General features: G+C 35.1%; 1 long non-coding RNA gene across 1 annotated transcript in view; it reads left to right on the top strand.

Moving 5' to 3' along the window:
- Nucleotides 1-17,814, top strand: part of LOC140142975 (uncharacterized) — a 66,476-nt gene extending 48,662 nt beyond the window's left edge. Inside the window, exon 2 of the long non-coding RNA XR_011857607.1 lies at nucleotides 15,114-17,814. This is a non-coding gene — a long non-coding RNA (uncharacterized lncRNA). The remainder of the gene's footprint in view (nucleotides 1-15,113) is intronic.
- Nucleotides 17,815-18,222: the final 408 nt, after the last annotated feature.

Raw genomic sequence — 18,222 nt, 5'->3', positions numbered from 1 at the left:
TGACTCTTGGTTGTTTTGATAAAAAAGATAGAATAGGAGCTCAACATTACATATCTGTTCAGAAAATTTTCTGAATCGAATGTGCATGGGTAATAGGCCCTCGGAACAATATCATGGCCGGAACTGGTAAGGAGGCGAGCATGTCGGCTGAAATTAGGGATGGCGCTGTTCAGGAGTTCGTATCTCTCAAGTTTGTCTTAACTTGTCCCAAAAAATTAAATTTAAATAAAAGTTAAATCTTTATTTAAGACATTGGTTTGATCAAAATATTAAAAATGTTGTTACATGGGGTAGAAAAACAACTTACTTTCTTGTATTTTCCCGTGTATTTCAATGGGACGATTATTTAGTGGTGTGTGCCCTTCGAAGACTCATTTTTAAATGCTATGGACATGATTAATACCCGATTTTAAGTGCCAAAAGTTGAGATTTTGACTGAAACTGATATCTTTGCAAAGAAAAAAAGTCTGTTTTTCTATTTCCGTCTACAAATACGCGATTTCATTCTTAAACGCACGAGAAATTAGCTTCAAAACGCAAGTTCCCGTCGAATTGACAATTTAAGACCGTGCTTGAAATTGAGCTATTTTGGCCCCAATATCATAGAAGTGGTCACTTTTGGTTATCTCGGTGCTGAAAAAATGAAATATCTTTGGAATTATTTTGATGCAAAATGTAATTATAAGATCAAAACTCAATTATAACCGTTTTGAAAATAATCACTGAACCTTTAATTGGGTCTCAATAGACATTTAAAGTTAAAGCATACTATATTATGGCCTAATGATGACAAAATAACGGCATTTTTATCTCATGACCAAATGTTCAATTCCCAAGAGAGAAATTTATCAATTAATTCTAATGATGGGGTTTCTTAATTTTAGATCTTGCAAAAATAATACACGCAACTTGGAAATTTAACATTTTAAAGTGTCAAATTACCGTTCTATCTACCCATAACACCCCCCCCCCCCCCCAACTTAAGGCATATGCCTATTGACACGTCCTTAATCTAAGAGTGGGGGGGGGGGGTGAAATGATCACATGTCGCTTTTCGGTCATGTTAAATTTGTGATTGTACATATATTTTTGTAAACAAAGTCACTTTCCTGATGTTAATGGGTTATGAATACAGTTTAACATGGTCAAAATGTTGCTCTGGCCCTTGAATGCTGAAAATTGCGAAAAGTATCATATGTTCACTCAGTCCGAGCTTGTTTTATAACTTTGGAGTGACTAGCGATAAAAAGCAATTACACTTTTTAGGATGTTGACCACTGATTCCAAAAATAAAGAATATCAAAAATATTTTTTCTTATAAGGGTGCACTACACTAAATCCTTCCGCATTTGGTGTAACCCTTCATAGTTCCGGTAAAAAATAGCACCTATGCGAAATATATCGGCGTCCCAAGGAACCAAATTTGAGTGACTCTTGGTTGTTTTGATAAAAAAGATAGAATAGGAGCTCAACATTACATATCTGTTCAGAAAATTTTCTGAATCGAATGTGCATGGGTAATAGGCCCTCGGAACAATATCATGGCCGGAACTGGTAAGGAGGCGAGCATGTCGGCTGAAATTCGGGATGGCGCTGTTCAGGAGTTCGTATCTCTCAAGTTTGTCTTAACTTGTCCCAAAAAATTAAATTTAAATAAAAGTTAAATCTTTATTTAAGACATTGGTTTGATCAAAATATTAAAAATGTTGTTACATGGGGTAGAAAAACAACTTACTTTCTTGTATTTTCCCGTGTATTTCAATGGGACGATTATTTAGTGGTGTGTGCCCTTCGAAGACTCATTTTTAAATGCTATGGACATGATTAATACCCGATTTTAAGTGCCAAAAAGTTGAGATTTTTGACTGAAACTGATATCTTTGCAAAGAAAAAAAAGTCTGTTTTTCTATTTCCGTCTACAAATACGCGATTTCATTCTTAAACGCACGAGAAATTAGCTTCAAAACGCAAGTTCCCGTCGAATTGACAATTTAAGACCGTGCTTGAAATTGAGCTATTTTGGCCCCAATATCATAGAAGTGGTCACTTTTGGTTATCTCGGTGCTGAAAAAATGAAATATCTTTGGAATTATTTTGATGCAAAATGTAATTATAAGATCAAAACTCAATTATAACCGTTTTGAAAATAATCACTGAACCTTTAATTGGGTCTCAATAGACATTTAAAGTTAAAGCATACTATATTATGGCCTAATGATGACAAAATAACGGCATTTTTATCTCATGACCAAATGTTCAATTCCCAAGAGAGAAATTTATCAATTAATTCTAATGATGGGGTTTCTTAATTTTAGATCTTGCAAAAATAATACACGCAACTTGGAAATTTAACATTTTAAAGTGTCAAATTACCGTTCTATCTACCCATATCACCCCCTCCCCCAAACTTAAGGCATATGCCTATTGACACGTCCTTAATCTAAGAGTGGGGGGTGAAATGATCACATGTCGCTTTTCGGTCATGTTAAATTTGTGATTGTACATATATTTTTGTAAACAAAGTCACTTTCCTGATGTTAATGGGTTATGAATACAGTTTAACATGGTCAAAATGTTGCTCTGGCCCTTGAATGCTGAAAATTGCGAAAAGTATCATATGTTCACTCAGTCCGAGCTTGTTTTATAACTTTGGAGTGACTAGCGATAAAAAGCAATTACACTTTTTTTTTTTTTTGTCCACTGATTCCAAAAATAAAGAATATCAAAAATTTTTTTTTCTTATAAGGGTGCACTACACTAAATCCTTCCGCATTTGGTGTAACCCTTCATAGTTCCGTAAAAAATAGCACCTATGCGAAATATATCGGCGTCCCAAGGGAACCAAATTTGAGTGACTCTTGGTTGTTTTGATAAAAAGATAGAATAGGAGCTCAACATTACATATCTGTTCAGAAAATTTTCTGAATCGAATGTGCATGGGTAATAGGCCCTCGGAACAATATCATGGCCGGAACTGGTAAGGAGGCGAGCGTGTCGGCTGAAATTCGGGATGGCGCTGTTCAGGAGTTCGTATCTCTCAAGTTTGTCTTAACTTGTCCCAAAAAATTAAATTTAAATAAAAGTTAAATCTTTATTTAAGACATTGGTTTGATCAAAATATTAAAAATGTTGTTACATGGGGTAGAAAAACAACTTACTTTCTTGTATTTTCCCGTGTATTTCAATGGGACGATTATTTAGTGGTGTGTGCCCTTCGAAGACTCATTTTTAAATGCTATGGACATGATTAATACCCGATTTTAAGTGCCAAAAGTTGAGATTTTGACTGAAACTGATATCTTTGCAAAGAAAAAAAGTCTGTTTTTCTATTTCCGTCTACAAATACGCGATTTCATTCTTAAACGCACGAGAAATTAGCTTCAAAACGCAAGTTCCCGTCGAATTGACAATTTAAGACCGTGCTTGAAATTGAGCTATTTTGGCCCCAATATCATAGAAGTGGTCACTTTTGGTTATCTCGGTGCTGAAAAAATGAAATATCTTTGGAATTATTTTGATGCAAAATGTAATTATAAGATCAAAACTCAATTATAACCGTTTTGAAAATAATCACTGAACCTTTAATTGGGTCTCAATAGACATTTAAAGTTAAAGCATACTATATTATGGCCTAATGATGACAAAATAACGGCATTTTTATCTCATGACCAAATGTTCAATTCCCAAGAGAGAAATTTATCAATTAATTCTAATGATGGGGTTTCTTAATTTTAGATCTTGCAAAAATAATACACGCAACTTGGAAATTTAACATTTTAAAGTGTCAAATTACCGTTCTATCTACCCATAACACCCCCCCCCCCCAACTTAAGGCATATGCCTATTGACACGTCCTTAATCTAAGAGTGGGGGGGGGGGGTGAAATGATCACATGTCGCTTTTCGGTCATGTTAAATTTGTGATTGTACATATATTTTTGTAAACAAAGTCACTTTCCTGATGTTAATGGGTTATGAATACAGTTTAACATGGTCAAAATGTTGCTCTGGCCCTTGAATGCTGAAAATTGCGAAAAGTATCATATGTTCACTCAGTCCGAGCTTGTTTTATAACTTTGGAGTGACTAGCGATAAAAAGCAATTACACTTTTTTAGGATGTTGACCACTGATTCCAAAAATAAAGAATATCAAAAATATTTTTTCTTATAAGGGTGCACAACACTAAATCCTTCCGCATTTGGTGTAACCCTTCATAGTTCCGGTAAAAAATAGCACCTATGCGAAATATATCGGCGTCCCAAGGGAACCAAATTTGAGTGACTCTTGGTTGTTTTGATAAAAAAGATAGAATAGGAGCTCAACATTACATATCTGTTCAGAAAATTTTCTGCATCGAATGTGCATGGGTAATAGGCCCTCGGAACAATATCATGGCCGGAACTGGTAAGGAGGCGAGCGTGTCGGCTGAAATTCGGGATGGCGCTGTTCAGGAGTTCCTATCTCTCAAGTTTGTCTTAACTTGTCCCAAAAAATTAAATTTAAATAAAAGTTTAATCTTTATTTAAGACATTGGTTTGATCAAAATATTAAAAATGTTGTTACATGGGGTAGAAAAACAAACTTACTTTCTTGTATTTTCCCGTGTATTTCAATGGGACGATTATTTAGTGGTGTGTGCCCTAGTATTAACCCTTGGTGGTTGACGGGAGTGATGAACACTTAAAAGGGAGACGAGGTATAATATTGTTGGTTGTTGCTGCCAAAAAACGGATTTTCATTATCTAAATCAATATATTATTAAAAATTACACATTGATGTAAAACAAAACTTCATTCTACAAATCATATACTTTGAAAACTTGCTTGATTTATTGTTGTTAATGAGTTATGTACGTTTTACAAAAGTTTTGCTGTTTCAGCCCTCTTTACAACATAACTCAAGAACCACCTACAAACGTATATTTGTGATATGAAATGATCAATGCAATTTTTGCGAAAGCTCACTATCATACGCAAGATGATGTGAACTACCAAATCGCAACAGTTGAAAATAGTCGCTAACTTAAGGCTTCCCTTTTCAGAGCCCATTGTTGTTGAAAACATCATTGAGCATAATTGCTCAAGGTTGTTTTAGTTTCAGAATGTGTTCGCGGGATAGACATGAAACAATATATGTATTAATATGAAATATGCACTGATAAAACGCTGTTTAAAAGTTTAAACAATGCTGATTAACGTGTAGCGTCCAGAGAATAGTGTACTATGGGTTCAGGAGAGCACAACGATTTAATTGCTTTCTAAATATGACTATACATCAGTACATGATGCAGTCATGTCTACAGTAGAATTCATCTCGACCTTTGCAGGACTTAAACCCCATTAAAAGCTATTAAACCAAGATAACACTCATTGAAACAGCTCAACTGATTAAATCGGATCTTCTCTGGTTGTGCACATGTGTCTGTTTTATATGTGCGGTATCGCTATGAGGTGCTATAATACAGCTTCAGTTGGGTAACTGATTATAAAGGAAACGCAAGGAAACAATGGTATGTGGACCTTTGTTCACGAAATGAGACAATGGCCTGCTTTTTGTTAACCAGCATTCTTGAAAATGAGCAACATAATGATTGTTGACTTAACACGGTTTGGAAATAATTTCTTCATATTTTTGGTGTTATCTGTCGTTTACATATCCTTCCTAAAACACAAAAGTGCGACTATTTCCAAACACCTAAATTAGCTAAAAATTTAGGACATGTTACAAAACTATATTTTCTAGAATTTCATAGAATAGTTTAAATGTAGCTTGTACCGTTTTTTTGTGGCATCCTTCAGAACGGAGCGGTCCGTTACCAATATAGCTCAATATTTTCGGTCAAATCTCCATTCAATTAACTGTGCTATTAACTAGCTATGAGCTAGCTATGCTTTGCCCTCACTCATATTCTACGAAAGTGCGACTATTTCTGAACATCTAACCTAGCTGTAATTTTAGGTCATGTTAGAGAAATATATTTGCTAGAAGTTTGGAGAATAGTTTAAATATTGGCCGGTTATTTTTTCACACAGTGATGTTAACTAGGCAAATGCAATATACTTCTAACATACACTATTTGTAAAGGTCGCGCGTCAATGGTGAGAGCACTGTGTATTGTGTAGGCTATAGGAAAACGGACAGTAACTGCAGTATGATGTATTAATAATTGTGGGTAATAGTCAGTCACTGTGGCCATTTGTTGGGGTTCAAGAAAGGTCGCTAATATCCGTTTATATTAAGCTTAAATATAGTACCATAAAGACATCAAACTATGTTTCTACTTTATATTAGAAAAAGTCCAAGAATGTAAACACAATTTTCTTACAATACTTTTAAAAGAATAATACAGTATAGTCAAAAGTACACTAATTGTCTAAGTTCGTTGAACACATTTCATAACCTCATTAATATACGCGATGTATTTAATCCAATCACAGATAATAACTTTAAAATACGCGGACGCAAATGCAGGTTATTGAAAAAGTATAATGACCGCGTCTCGTGACGTAGATAAAAGTACGCTTAACAATGACCGCTTTACGTGACGTGTTATGCATTCGAACAATTTACACGGGCGCTGACCGCCGTATTCGGACATCGCCTGATTGCGCGCTAGTGTGATTGGTTGCTAGCGGTATTTCCCTAATGGGCTATTCGATTTTTTACAGGGAAAACGAAAGATACAGTTAACATTATATTTTGTTTTCAAATTTAAAAGAAGAAAATTTGACGTAAATTGAATTTAAACAGTGAAAAGTGACGGTGTACAGTAAAGGGCTATATCCCTCGATGCTGCGCCCCTCGGGATATTCCTCGATTCCAAAGGCGAATATTTAGATATATCACAATACCCTCAAAAGAACTGATGCGCAGTCATTAACCTCTAAATAAAAAACCTAGAAGAAACTCTCATGGAATAGTGTAGCACACATGGCATATTGCCCGGCTTGTCGTTTCTTTAATATTTTAATATTAGCATTCATTTTTTCCATGTGCTCATTATGCTCATAGAGGTATGCTAGAAATGATTTTCAGCAAAATCTGACGGATGACCATTGACTTGTTGATATGTCATGGAATGACTCATAATTATGTATGAAGTATGGAGTAGACATAAACTGATGTTTTTAAAGCAAAGTCATCAAGACCCCAAGCCACTTTTCTCTCAGAAATGTTGTCCAAGAACATATTTTGAAGTTGATGATGGGAGAAAAGTTGATGATGGGGCAAAATGTCTGACATTGGTTTTCAGGGGGTCAAAATGTACAAAAAATGTACAATTGGAGTTTTGCATGGGTAATATCTCAGCTAAAAGTATTCTAATAGGCTCAATATAGGATAAGAGTAATGTCCTACCAAAGGGCTCTGACTGGCAAAAAAATGGACAAAAAATTATTTTTACTTTTGGAGTTCTGAGCCCCCGAAGTTGGTCCTGGATGGACGAAGTTGCATTTTGAGGGCCCTATATCTTTTTAAGTAAATAAGTTACACGTTTTCTGATGCCAGATTTGACTTCTACACAAATAAGTACCCCAGGATATATACTTTTCAAAGTTGTAGGGGGTTCCCTTTATACATTTATGGACCTCCAAACATCGTCTTTCGTGTTGCGACACATTTTTTACGCTGACCCCCCCTAAATTTCAAATTGATGCCACGGGAAAACGAAATAGAGTATGAAGCTCAAATTTTCAGGATTTTACTCTCTCATATCAATATCTACCACCACACAGAAAAAGAAAAAATCGAAGAGGTGCTGCGGTGCACATCCCAGGAGTTGACATGGAATGGCTCACCAGCTTCTTGAAAATACCAAAAGTCTGAGCATTTCTAATATGTTTGGGGTTTGTTCCATTGATTTGTCAATCTATATACTATTTGCCTCCAGCATATCACTTGCCGTTCGATGCCATTCAATTTTGTTTCATAACACCTCTATTAGATATCCTTTTCATCGAGACAAAATGACATATTGAAGTATATTGAAGCTCTTCAATTAGACATCTTAGTACGTGTCTTGGGAGTTTTTGTATTTATACAATAGTTACTATACTTTTAGAATAAACCACACTTGAAGTGTGAAGAAAGCGTTTTCATGTTACGGGTCCTCCTTTTTCGGGTGACCTATTTGAGACATGCGACCATAATGGTCTGCGCAACCTCTGCACACATATTGTCCGACTTAGATAGTCAAAGACGTTCAATGACTTGTTAGTCCATTGTTGTTCGATTTTTGATTAAAGAACCCAATTCATATGTTAGGCTAAAACGTGTTTCAATGTATAAAACAGTTACGCCATATGCATTGTCTTTTCGTTTGGGTTTCGTTTTATTTATTTATTTATTTATTTATTTATTTATTTATTTATTTATTTATTTATTTATTTATTTATTTATTTATTTATTTATTTATTTATTTATTTATTTATTTATTTATTTATTTATTTATTTATTATTGTGTTTATATATTTATTTATTTATTTATTTATTTATTTATTTGCGAAACGAAATCGGATCATAAAGTGTTTTTTGTTATTTGCTTGCTCTATTAATGTTTTTTTTTCTTCTTTCTTTGCTTACAGCCTATACTTGTGGGCTCCTAAGAAATTCACACGCGTTTGAAAGTTTACTTTTAAAAGTCATCGATATGAGTAGTGACATTTCGTCAGAGCCATTTAGACACATTTAACACGATTGTGTAGATGATTCGTAACGTGACAAGACGCAAATGAAGTCATTTTGACACAGGAGTAATGTGACATTTTGTATGGATTAAGTTACATCTGAAGTGACTGTGATATGAATATGGTTAAAGCATTTACTTACTGTAAAGTGCCTTATGTATGTCCACGCGAAACATGCTAAATAAACCTGAAGGATATATCTAATGCTGACTGCTCCATCTATTCCCAACCATATTTTGGATTCCGATAGCTTTAGGATCACGACTTGATCGTACTAAAAGACAGGAAACATATATGAGACTAGTATGAGTAGGATATAAGGTGCATCATCATGTTTATTTCGTTGCTCTGAAGATGGCACTCGCTAGAGTTCTGAAAGCTCAGCCCTCTGAAAAGGACTTCTCTAGGGAAAGAGTAAATCCTACTCATGTTTACCGACCTAGAGTACCAAGTAATTTCAAATCATTATGAGACTAGTTTGCATTTTCTGAATCACGAGTGTTTATACCGCCTCTCTGGATTTTCTTCACTAAGGCTTACATGTATTTATCAGATCATCTATTGATCTCAAACACAAGACAATGACACTCTACATAGAGAAAGGGTACTGAGTGTCATCCATATTTGTTTATTACGGTTAATAACTATTTTCAACTGTTGCGATTTGGTTATTCGCAGCATTCTGTGAATGGTACTGAGCTTTGTCAAAAATTGCATTGATCATTTCTTAGGGAGCGTGTAGAAGGATTCTAATAATATACTTTTGTAGATCCTCTGGATGGTTCTTGAGTTCTGTTGTAAAGAAGGTTGAGAACACATCACTTTTGTAAAATGTACATAATTCATTAACAACAACAAATCAAGCATGTTTTCAAATATGGTTTGTAGACTGAACTTCTGCCTGCAAAAGATCAAGCGGTTGTTTCTAAATATTCTTGGGGGAAAGATTATATTCAGTGGCGTAGCGTGGGTCATCACATTGAGGGCAGCGACCATGATTGGGGGCACCGGGTCTGAGTGGGGGGGGTGAGGCACAAGCAGTTTTATGCTATTTTCCTATGTGATTTTTTTAAAATTTCAGATCGATGGGGTTGCACGTGCCCCTCCCCGTGCCCCTATGACGCTACGCCAATAATTGTATTAGCTAAAATATGATCAATAATCATCGGTATCGGTCAACTTACTTATTTCATGGATGTATTTCAGCATTTTGTTTAAAAAATGCACCGACAAAAAGAGTAAAGATTTCCATTCATCGATATTAATACTTAGAAAAATGAAAATGTGTCGAATAATTCTCATAATAGAATTATTAGTCTTTTGATATAATAATGATTTATTTACTCACTTAAATTATTGACGTCCAAGATGAAGCCGATATGCTAGGCTGTGATGTCGCCTGCAGCTAAAGTATCACTTCAAACATTTAAGCCGATTGTGTCTTAAAATCGCGAATGGACATATTATCCTCAAAAGTACTTGGAAACTGCGCAATGTATATTGCAAGATATCAATTATTGCTTTCGGTCAAGTGCTTTGAATGATAAAAAACTTGCCAGAAATGACTTTAATCTAGATAAATGACACCACAATAATCTGCTTTATTGTGGTTTGATTTGATCTTAACTCAACTACATGTGATAAGCAATTTTAAATTAGGGTAATAATGGTAATTAAGATAGTTTTTCTTTTGTCAAAACCAGTTTGAAGAAAACTTACTAGTTTTTCTTGCTGACAGTTTCGTCAGTGAGCCACTGACTTTATCAAAGCTTGGTGTTGTTGTGATGATCCAACAGCTGATGACTGGCGGGAAGTTATTTCACTTCCGGTGGCGATGTTAGTCTTGTTAGCAGTCTTCAGAAGAGGATCATACACGTGACTTAGGTTGTAGACCCCCTCGTCTCTGTTCATTACTCCTCGCCCTCTCTTTCTGATCTGGATTGATTCCTTAATCCACCTTGCTTTCCTATCACTCTCTCTCTCTCTCTCTAAGATTTTAGACTCCCCCCAATTGATAATATGATTAGCCCTGGCTACGTGATCACTAATGGCTGAGTTCATGAAATGGCTCTCTGATTCTTTTCTCTTTGATCTGGTGTATTTTTGTTGACTCGCTTTCTCCGCTTCCCTCCTGTTTTCTTCAAACTGGTTTTGACAAAAGAAAAACTCTCTTAATTCGTTCATTACCAAACCTGCTGAATTTGTTTCAATAATAATGGTAATAATGCATAATTATACTTGATTCGAAACTGTTGGGCCGTGTAACTGACTGTCGTCATAAAATCAGTGCCAGTATTTTACAACATTGGTTTAAAATGATTTACAGATGGAGTTGCGGTGACTATTAGTCCTCGGACATACGCGTATAATAGACGCAGATGGAGCGTTATTGCATACTGTTCAGAGGTATAGACGAATCCAATTTCACGCATTCCTACTTCTCAATGGCAGCCATAGCCGCGACGGGGACCCAGCTATCTCACCTAAATTGTGAAATGATGCGGCCTTGAAGGGTATTTTAAACTGCATTCTATCACCCGTGTTACACGTAGACAAAAAAATGATGACAGTTTACAACACAAAAGAATCTAACATCGAATTTTAAGCGGGTTTAATCCACCCAATTGGGCACTCACAACACATGTTTGGTGCATGCGGGGAACCAAATATGGCCGATCAAATCCTGACCATGACTTGGCTCGTTGGATTCGTCTATAAAAGGAATACAAACTGCACAGAAAATAAATTCGTGGTCAGAATTGACTGCCATCGCCTGGAGTTGCCAAATACAATACAAATTTAATGGAATCGTCTGCCTTTAAACATAACAAATCAAAATGTAACAGGTGGTATATTTTATTCAACAGGCTATTGAACATGTCAATCTGTTTGTAGTACTTGGACTTTTTGGCCTTTAAGGCATATTTTATAAAAATGAAAGAAAATCACTTTGCCGTTGGTTGTGGAGCTTAAGGGCTGGGGTATGAACGTTAGGACAGTATTTATTGTGGGACATTAGAGCACATCAGTCATATCGAATTGCATTCTGAATACGAAGAATGTCATTCTGATATCAAATAATTTTGATTTTTTGAAATTCGCAATTTAATACACATTGTATGGCAAATCATTAAAAATTTATATTTTTGATATTTAACAGTACTTGAAGTAAACTTTATAAATCTGATGAATTATACTTAAAGTGGATGTAGGTGGGATAAAAAGCCGACGATCAATTGAAAATTTTGACCTTTCGTATTGAAGATATGGATTTTTTTTCCCAAAACGCCAAAAAAATTAGGTCTTTAAGGATTGTTATATATCAAAAAATTGAAAAATATCAAATTTTTATAATTTGTCATAAAATTTGCATTATATTGCGATAATTTTCATTTTTGATATCAGAAAGACATGCTTCGTATTCAGAATGCAATTCGATAGGTCTGAGGTGCTCTCATGTCCCACAAAAAACTACTGTCGAAACACAAAAAACGCTCATTTTAGATCCCTTAAGGGGGGTGATTACTTTTTGGTATAGATGATTACATTGGTTCGCCTCAAGTTAGCTCAGATTGTTCACGCTCGCGTACAAGGACGGTTTGTCGGCATGCTTGCAACGTAACCGCGAAAAGGCATTGACGTCACTACCGAACTTGAGGGGAACAAAAGTATAGTATAGAAACTACCGCTCCCTAGTAAAACGTGTTACTAATACTAAAAAATACCTCAGTGAGGCAAGGGCTTTACTTTGACAAACCTTGTAAAAGTGTCGATATCTATTTATGAAAACGTTATTGCTGAATGCTCTTGTTTTGAGAAGCATGGCATTGAAATTTGTTTCTGAATAAAACAAATAATCAACTTTCTAGATTTGAACGTGGTTACAAGTGAAAAAAAGATTACGATTATTACATTTGTTCATGGAAGAGATCGTTGTTTTGATAAAACAATTGAATATTTTAGTTTGACGTATTTAATGATTACGATTATTACATCTGTGCATGGGAGATATATATAATTGAATATATGAATACAAAAGCCACCTAAGTCCATACTTTGGCCAAATTGAGTTAAGCATGGGAAATTGTTGCTACACATAGGCCTGTCATATGCATGAAAGAACAACTCAAATTCATTCTCTGTGTCTATTGGGCATGTGAAAAATAGCATGTATGAAAGAATCACCCAATTCCATGATTTGAGTCTTGTAACACATTGATTGAAATCCAGTATGTATAAAAGTCCACTTGTAACACATTCATTGCTAGAGAATGACATTTGAACCAAAAATGGGTTTAATAAAGGAAAGTGTGTGGTTTATATTACATGGCAGAATACTTATCAACATTATACATACCTGTGTGCTTTATTTTGTATTATCTTACTAGTGGTAATCTCATTCTAACATTGTTGTCTTTGTCCAAAATTTAAAATGAACCCCACGAAGTCCCTGAAATGCTAATCGTCATACCTAATACAGGTTAATCCACTCATTTGCATGTACAACTTACCATATTGACCAGGTAAATCTAACTGAAGGAATTAAAATGATACACGGGTTTTTCTCTCAAAATAACTTTGGACTTAGGTGGCTTTTGTATTCATGTATTCAATTGTTTGAAATATTATAGTTTGAAAAATTGAATGGAAATAAAGATATGGAAACATTTCGCTTTACAATAGACGTAAATGTTAAAGTTATTATTTGTTGTATTGATGAGAACCGACATTTAAAAAAACAAACATCTTTTTAGAAATTAATGATGTAATTAGAGCACGTCAAAAACAATTCAATATTATAGTTTGAGATATTTAAAGGAAATGAAGATACGAAAACATTTCGCTTTACAAAAGACGTAAATGTCAAAGTTATTATTTGCTGAAGTGATGAGAAATGACATTTAAAAAAATATCTTTTTAGAGATGTAATTAAAGCACGTCAGGCCCAGTCTTTTACATGATATTTTGAAAAATAAAAATGTAGAAATTCATGAAAAATTTACGGCGTCGCTGTGAAGCAAATCATTTTATTTTTGAGATGGTATTTGTTCATAAATCTATGTTCTTTGTTTTATTAAGTCATGAATTTCAGACAATCAAAATTGGAATACTTTATTTTGAGCATATTTCTAAATCAATATAATTATTTAAAGGGATTATCAGATAATTTTGACAGCTCCGCCAAAATGATCATTTATCATAAACACGTCAATTTAATCATACTATCTCTTGCCATAAAGCAATGCAAATAAATTTCTCTGAAAATACAAGTATCATAGCTATAGTTTCCGAATTCAACAGCTTACTCGTGTGATAATAAAAGTACACTACGCTAGCTTCAGTAAATGTCAAATTTTGTCGTTACCGGTAACCCTATTACTTTCAGATTTGTCGCGTTTTCGATTCATCAGCATATCTATAATAACAAAATCTGAATTTGTATGAGGTGTGTTTTAATGCTACATATATCAAATCACTGATAATAATCGCTTCAAAACTGTGTTTACCTTTTTATACTTAGATCATGTTATCGTGAGTAATTTGATGTGCTTGAATCTGAAGAGGTCATGAAGCATACTATTTTACCGTACTTCTTGAATTGGCGGGGAAAATTGATTGCTCTATTGGACAAAAGTTGGGACAAAACAATTGATGATACGCTCTGTGTGGAGACTCTATGAATCACATACCTTAACTTGAACGTGTGTGCTTGTTGCCATTCTTATTGTATCATTGATCAAGTTTTGCTACTGGTTATGTTTTATAACCACCCCTACTTTACACCGCCCATCCCCCATAAGCCCCACACAGACAACTGACCATAAACAGTGGCGTAGCGAGGGGGTAAATGGGTACGTGCATTATACGCCATATTTTGGTGGGGGCGCCGAAATGGTCAATAAAAAATAGAACTCAACATGCAAAAAAAAAGCCGCTTATTGTAGCATAAAAATTGCACGTTACGCGACATATTCGCTATTTATCTATAAATTGTGTTTTAAAATGTTTTAAAAAATGTTGAATAATTTGGATCACTTCCCTACCCCCCAACACTCCAATGCCACCACCCCATCCCATCCCACTATTTAGAATCTTGAGCACTCTAGGCAACAAAAAATTGGGTCAATTGAACATTTTGGGGTGCCGCCATTTTGTATCCTTGCCCTTTGCGCCGGAACTCTCAGCTACGCAACTGACCATAAACCTTTCCCTGGCAAAAAAGCGCCACATTTATTCTTGTGATTCAACATGTAATTCCTCAATAAATCTGCAGAGGTCCTCGCAAATAACGTCATAGAAATATACAGAACTACCCGCATTGCTGTGTCATTTAGTACAAACACTTAATTACCGCCACTAGCGTATAAAACAATTATTGCCATCGATATATTCATCTAATATATTTTTTCAATTTGTGTGTCTTTGCAGATTTACAACACCATCTAACTGTATTGCAAGATTTCTGCAGCTTGGAACAATTACTTCATTATGAATAATACAACAGGGATTGAGGACACAAATGATACTTTTGTTCAGCCAATTGGAGGTTCATGTCTTTTATCTCCTGTAATACGTTATGACATTGTTATCACCCTCTGTGTGTCATCACTTATTGGATTAATTGGAAATACCACATTCATTGTTGTTGGTTTGTTTCATCGTGGACTTCGACATTCCAAACCCAATAAACTTCTTGTGCAACTCGCTTTTGCAGGATTAGTTTACATCATTGTCAAAGTACCAACTGCAATCGACTTGGATGCTAACGGTGGGTGTTTTCGCTATGGGTTAATCGGTTGTAAAGCTTTCTCATTTCTGATAACGCTGTCCAGATCATTGACCGTTTGGACGTTAGTTGCATCAAGCATTCATTTATGCTTTGATATTACGAGGAAAAGTTTTCAGACAGCCGACCCTTCAAAAACGATTGCCTTAATCTGGATATGGTGTTTAGTACTCTCAGTGCCTTCTCTATTTCTTGCACGGATGTATTACGACGAATATCATTGTACGACAGTTCCTATTGACTTCGACGCGTCTACGGGAAGTATAAAAGATAAGACACCTTACTATGTCTGTCACATCGTTTGGGCTTTGCTTCTGTACATCATACCATTGTGTTTTATATCAGGAGCATATGGGTTCGTGTCCTATAAGCTTATTTTAAGCTTTCGTATGCTTCGTAATGATCAACCTCAGATGAAGTCCATGATAGAAGAAAGAAAACGCGTCGTACGCATATTTATCGCTGTCACCACATTTTTTGCTCTGTCCTGGCTGCCTTATTATACATTTCGTCTCTCATTTCTCAGCACCGATGAGCGATCGAGAAATATTGCTAGTAAACTTAGCAAACCTAGCTTGATGTCGACGGTACTTTTTACATGTCTGTATCCCTGGTTTATTTACCTGGTTAGTAAACCGTACAGAAACGGTCTTTGTAGCATATTCGGGTGTTGTAAAAACTCATCCTCGAGGTACAACGCGCCTACAGGTAACACAGTAACTTGTCACGCATCTACTATTCCATCAAGCGTTCCAACTGAGGCCAACAATGGAGGAAGCTCGATGACTGTGACAGCTACTAAAGTCCACAATAATTCAAATGCAATGTCTGTAACATCACCAGTGTAAATATAGGAGGTAAATAAGCTATAACGTAATACCAGACTTGAAATTAGTATATCCAATGAAATAGGCCAATATGGTTAATTGTTTATGTTTCGCTTTCGGACGCATGTGCTCTACTGGGAACACATTCCGTTACTTGATGGTTTTCAAAGAGAGTTTTAGCTTGTAAATATGTATCATTAGCGACAAAGGTGGCCTTAATGGATAATTAAACAAAAACCGGAAATACTTATTTTCTTACCATTAACTTACAATTAACGTACCGGATCTCTGTAACATACAAAGCCAGGATATATTACCGATTCTACTACTGAGTACAAAATGAGAATTTTTGACGGGAACCTGTATATGATCATTGCTGTAGTATTGGATTTGTTTTAGTGATAACTGCAATGGCGTTGTATACAAATACCTCCTCCGAGCTTTTGATGTATGTGCACTACATCATGAATTGTCAAAGGTGTACTAACATATATTTATTATGACATTTTTATATATGAATGAAGGAAGTTTCTCTTCTGGATTGACTTATAATTTGACTTTAAGTGGTAATGAATTGCTTTAAGAGCGTTTCGAAACACGTCGATCGTATTCAATAACGCGTGGCATCCAACATATGGATATACATTTGTAAGATGTTTTAATTGTGCATACAGGTGTGTCTCGTTTGTCGACTATCTAACTACCGGACTAATTTTAAATTCAATGTTTTCAAGTTTTAAATTGAAACAAAAATCCTCAAGTACAAACTCGCAGAATACTTAACTTTATACCTATAGTTCATACAAGTACAGTGTGTTTGGAAAACCGGTTTAATCAATTATTTCAAAAAGTTATTTTCTCATAGTTTAGAATGTCTATTGTCTATATTTAAAAGGAGGAGGTTTTCAAAAATATGTGGTGATTTTTATAATTAAGAAAGTTTTTAAGTTCAATTATGAAAATGGTATAGGTTTTAAATCATCATCATCAGCAACAGCATCATCATCATCATCAGCATCATCGTCGTCATCATCATCATCAGTCGGCTGCGGAGCAGGCGACTACAAGCTTTCTCCAACTGTTGCGATCTTGGGCAAGTGAAACAATTTTGTTTGGCTGCAGCATCCCTTCAGTGTCTCCCAGGAGGTGCTGGACATACTGTGAGGTTTCAAATCAATGTGTTAATATTGAAAGCAAGTAATACATTAACATCGTTAATCAAATTAATCAATTGCTTTTATCAAATTCTTTCCGCATAACATTGAAAATTGACAAATTTGAATTGAAAATTTTTCTTACTTGAATTTCGACAACATTTATCAATACGTACTTGTAAATACACACCTCCACACTGCCATAACAGCTTGTAGAAAGTAAGCGGGTGATCTTCCTGTACATTTGAATGCGAAGGTGGTAAAGAACGTGCAGCAAAATTGTATAGTTTATTCAACTTTGTGATTATATTGTAAACTTTTCTGTCGATAAATACTTTGTTCGTCGGCAAATACTTTCAAAATGTTGTTTTTGATAACATATTACAAATTCAGAACAGCTCCCCCACCACCACCACCACTCCACCCATGTGTAATAATGTTGCTATTCAATCAATACTTAAATTTGATGATATTTATCTAAAGAGTTCCTATCCTTTTCAATGGCATGAGGATTTGGTCACGCTTGCTGGTCTTGGTATGTCGTGCCCATGTGTCACGTGCGTATTTATAAATACGTATTTATAAATATAATCGAAGGTAGCTGGCTATAATAATTTACCTTTTTTGTTGTTGTTTGACTTTTTGTTTGTTTTATGGTTTAGTACCATATGAGACATTGCATAACTTAAAGTGAACTTTGGTAAAACCTGTTTTCCAAATTTAAGGGTGCGTCCAAAAATGTCGTAAGATTTCTTAATATAAAGAACTAG

The sequence above is a fragment of the Amphiura filiformis genome, chromosome 20, assembly GCF_039555335.1.
Source record: "Amphiura filiformis chromosome 20, Afil_fr2py, whole genome shotgun sequence".
Lineage (NCBI taxonomy): Eukaryota > Metazoa > Echinodermata > Ophiuroidea > Amphilepidida > Amphiuridae > Amphiura > Amphiura filiformis.
This window is presented reverse-complemented; position numbering and strand designations above follow the sequence as displayed.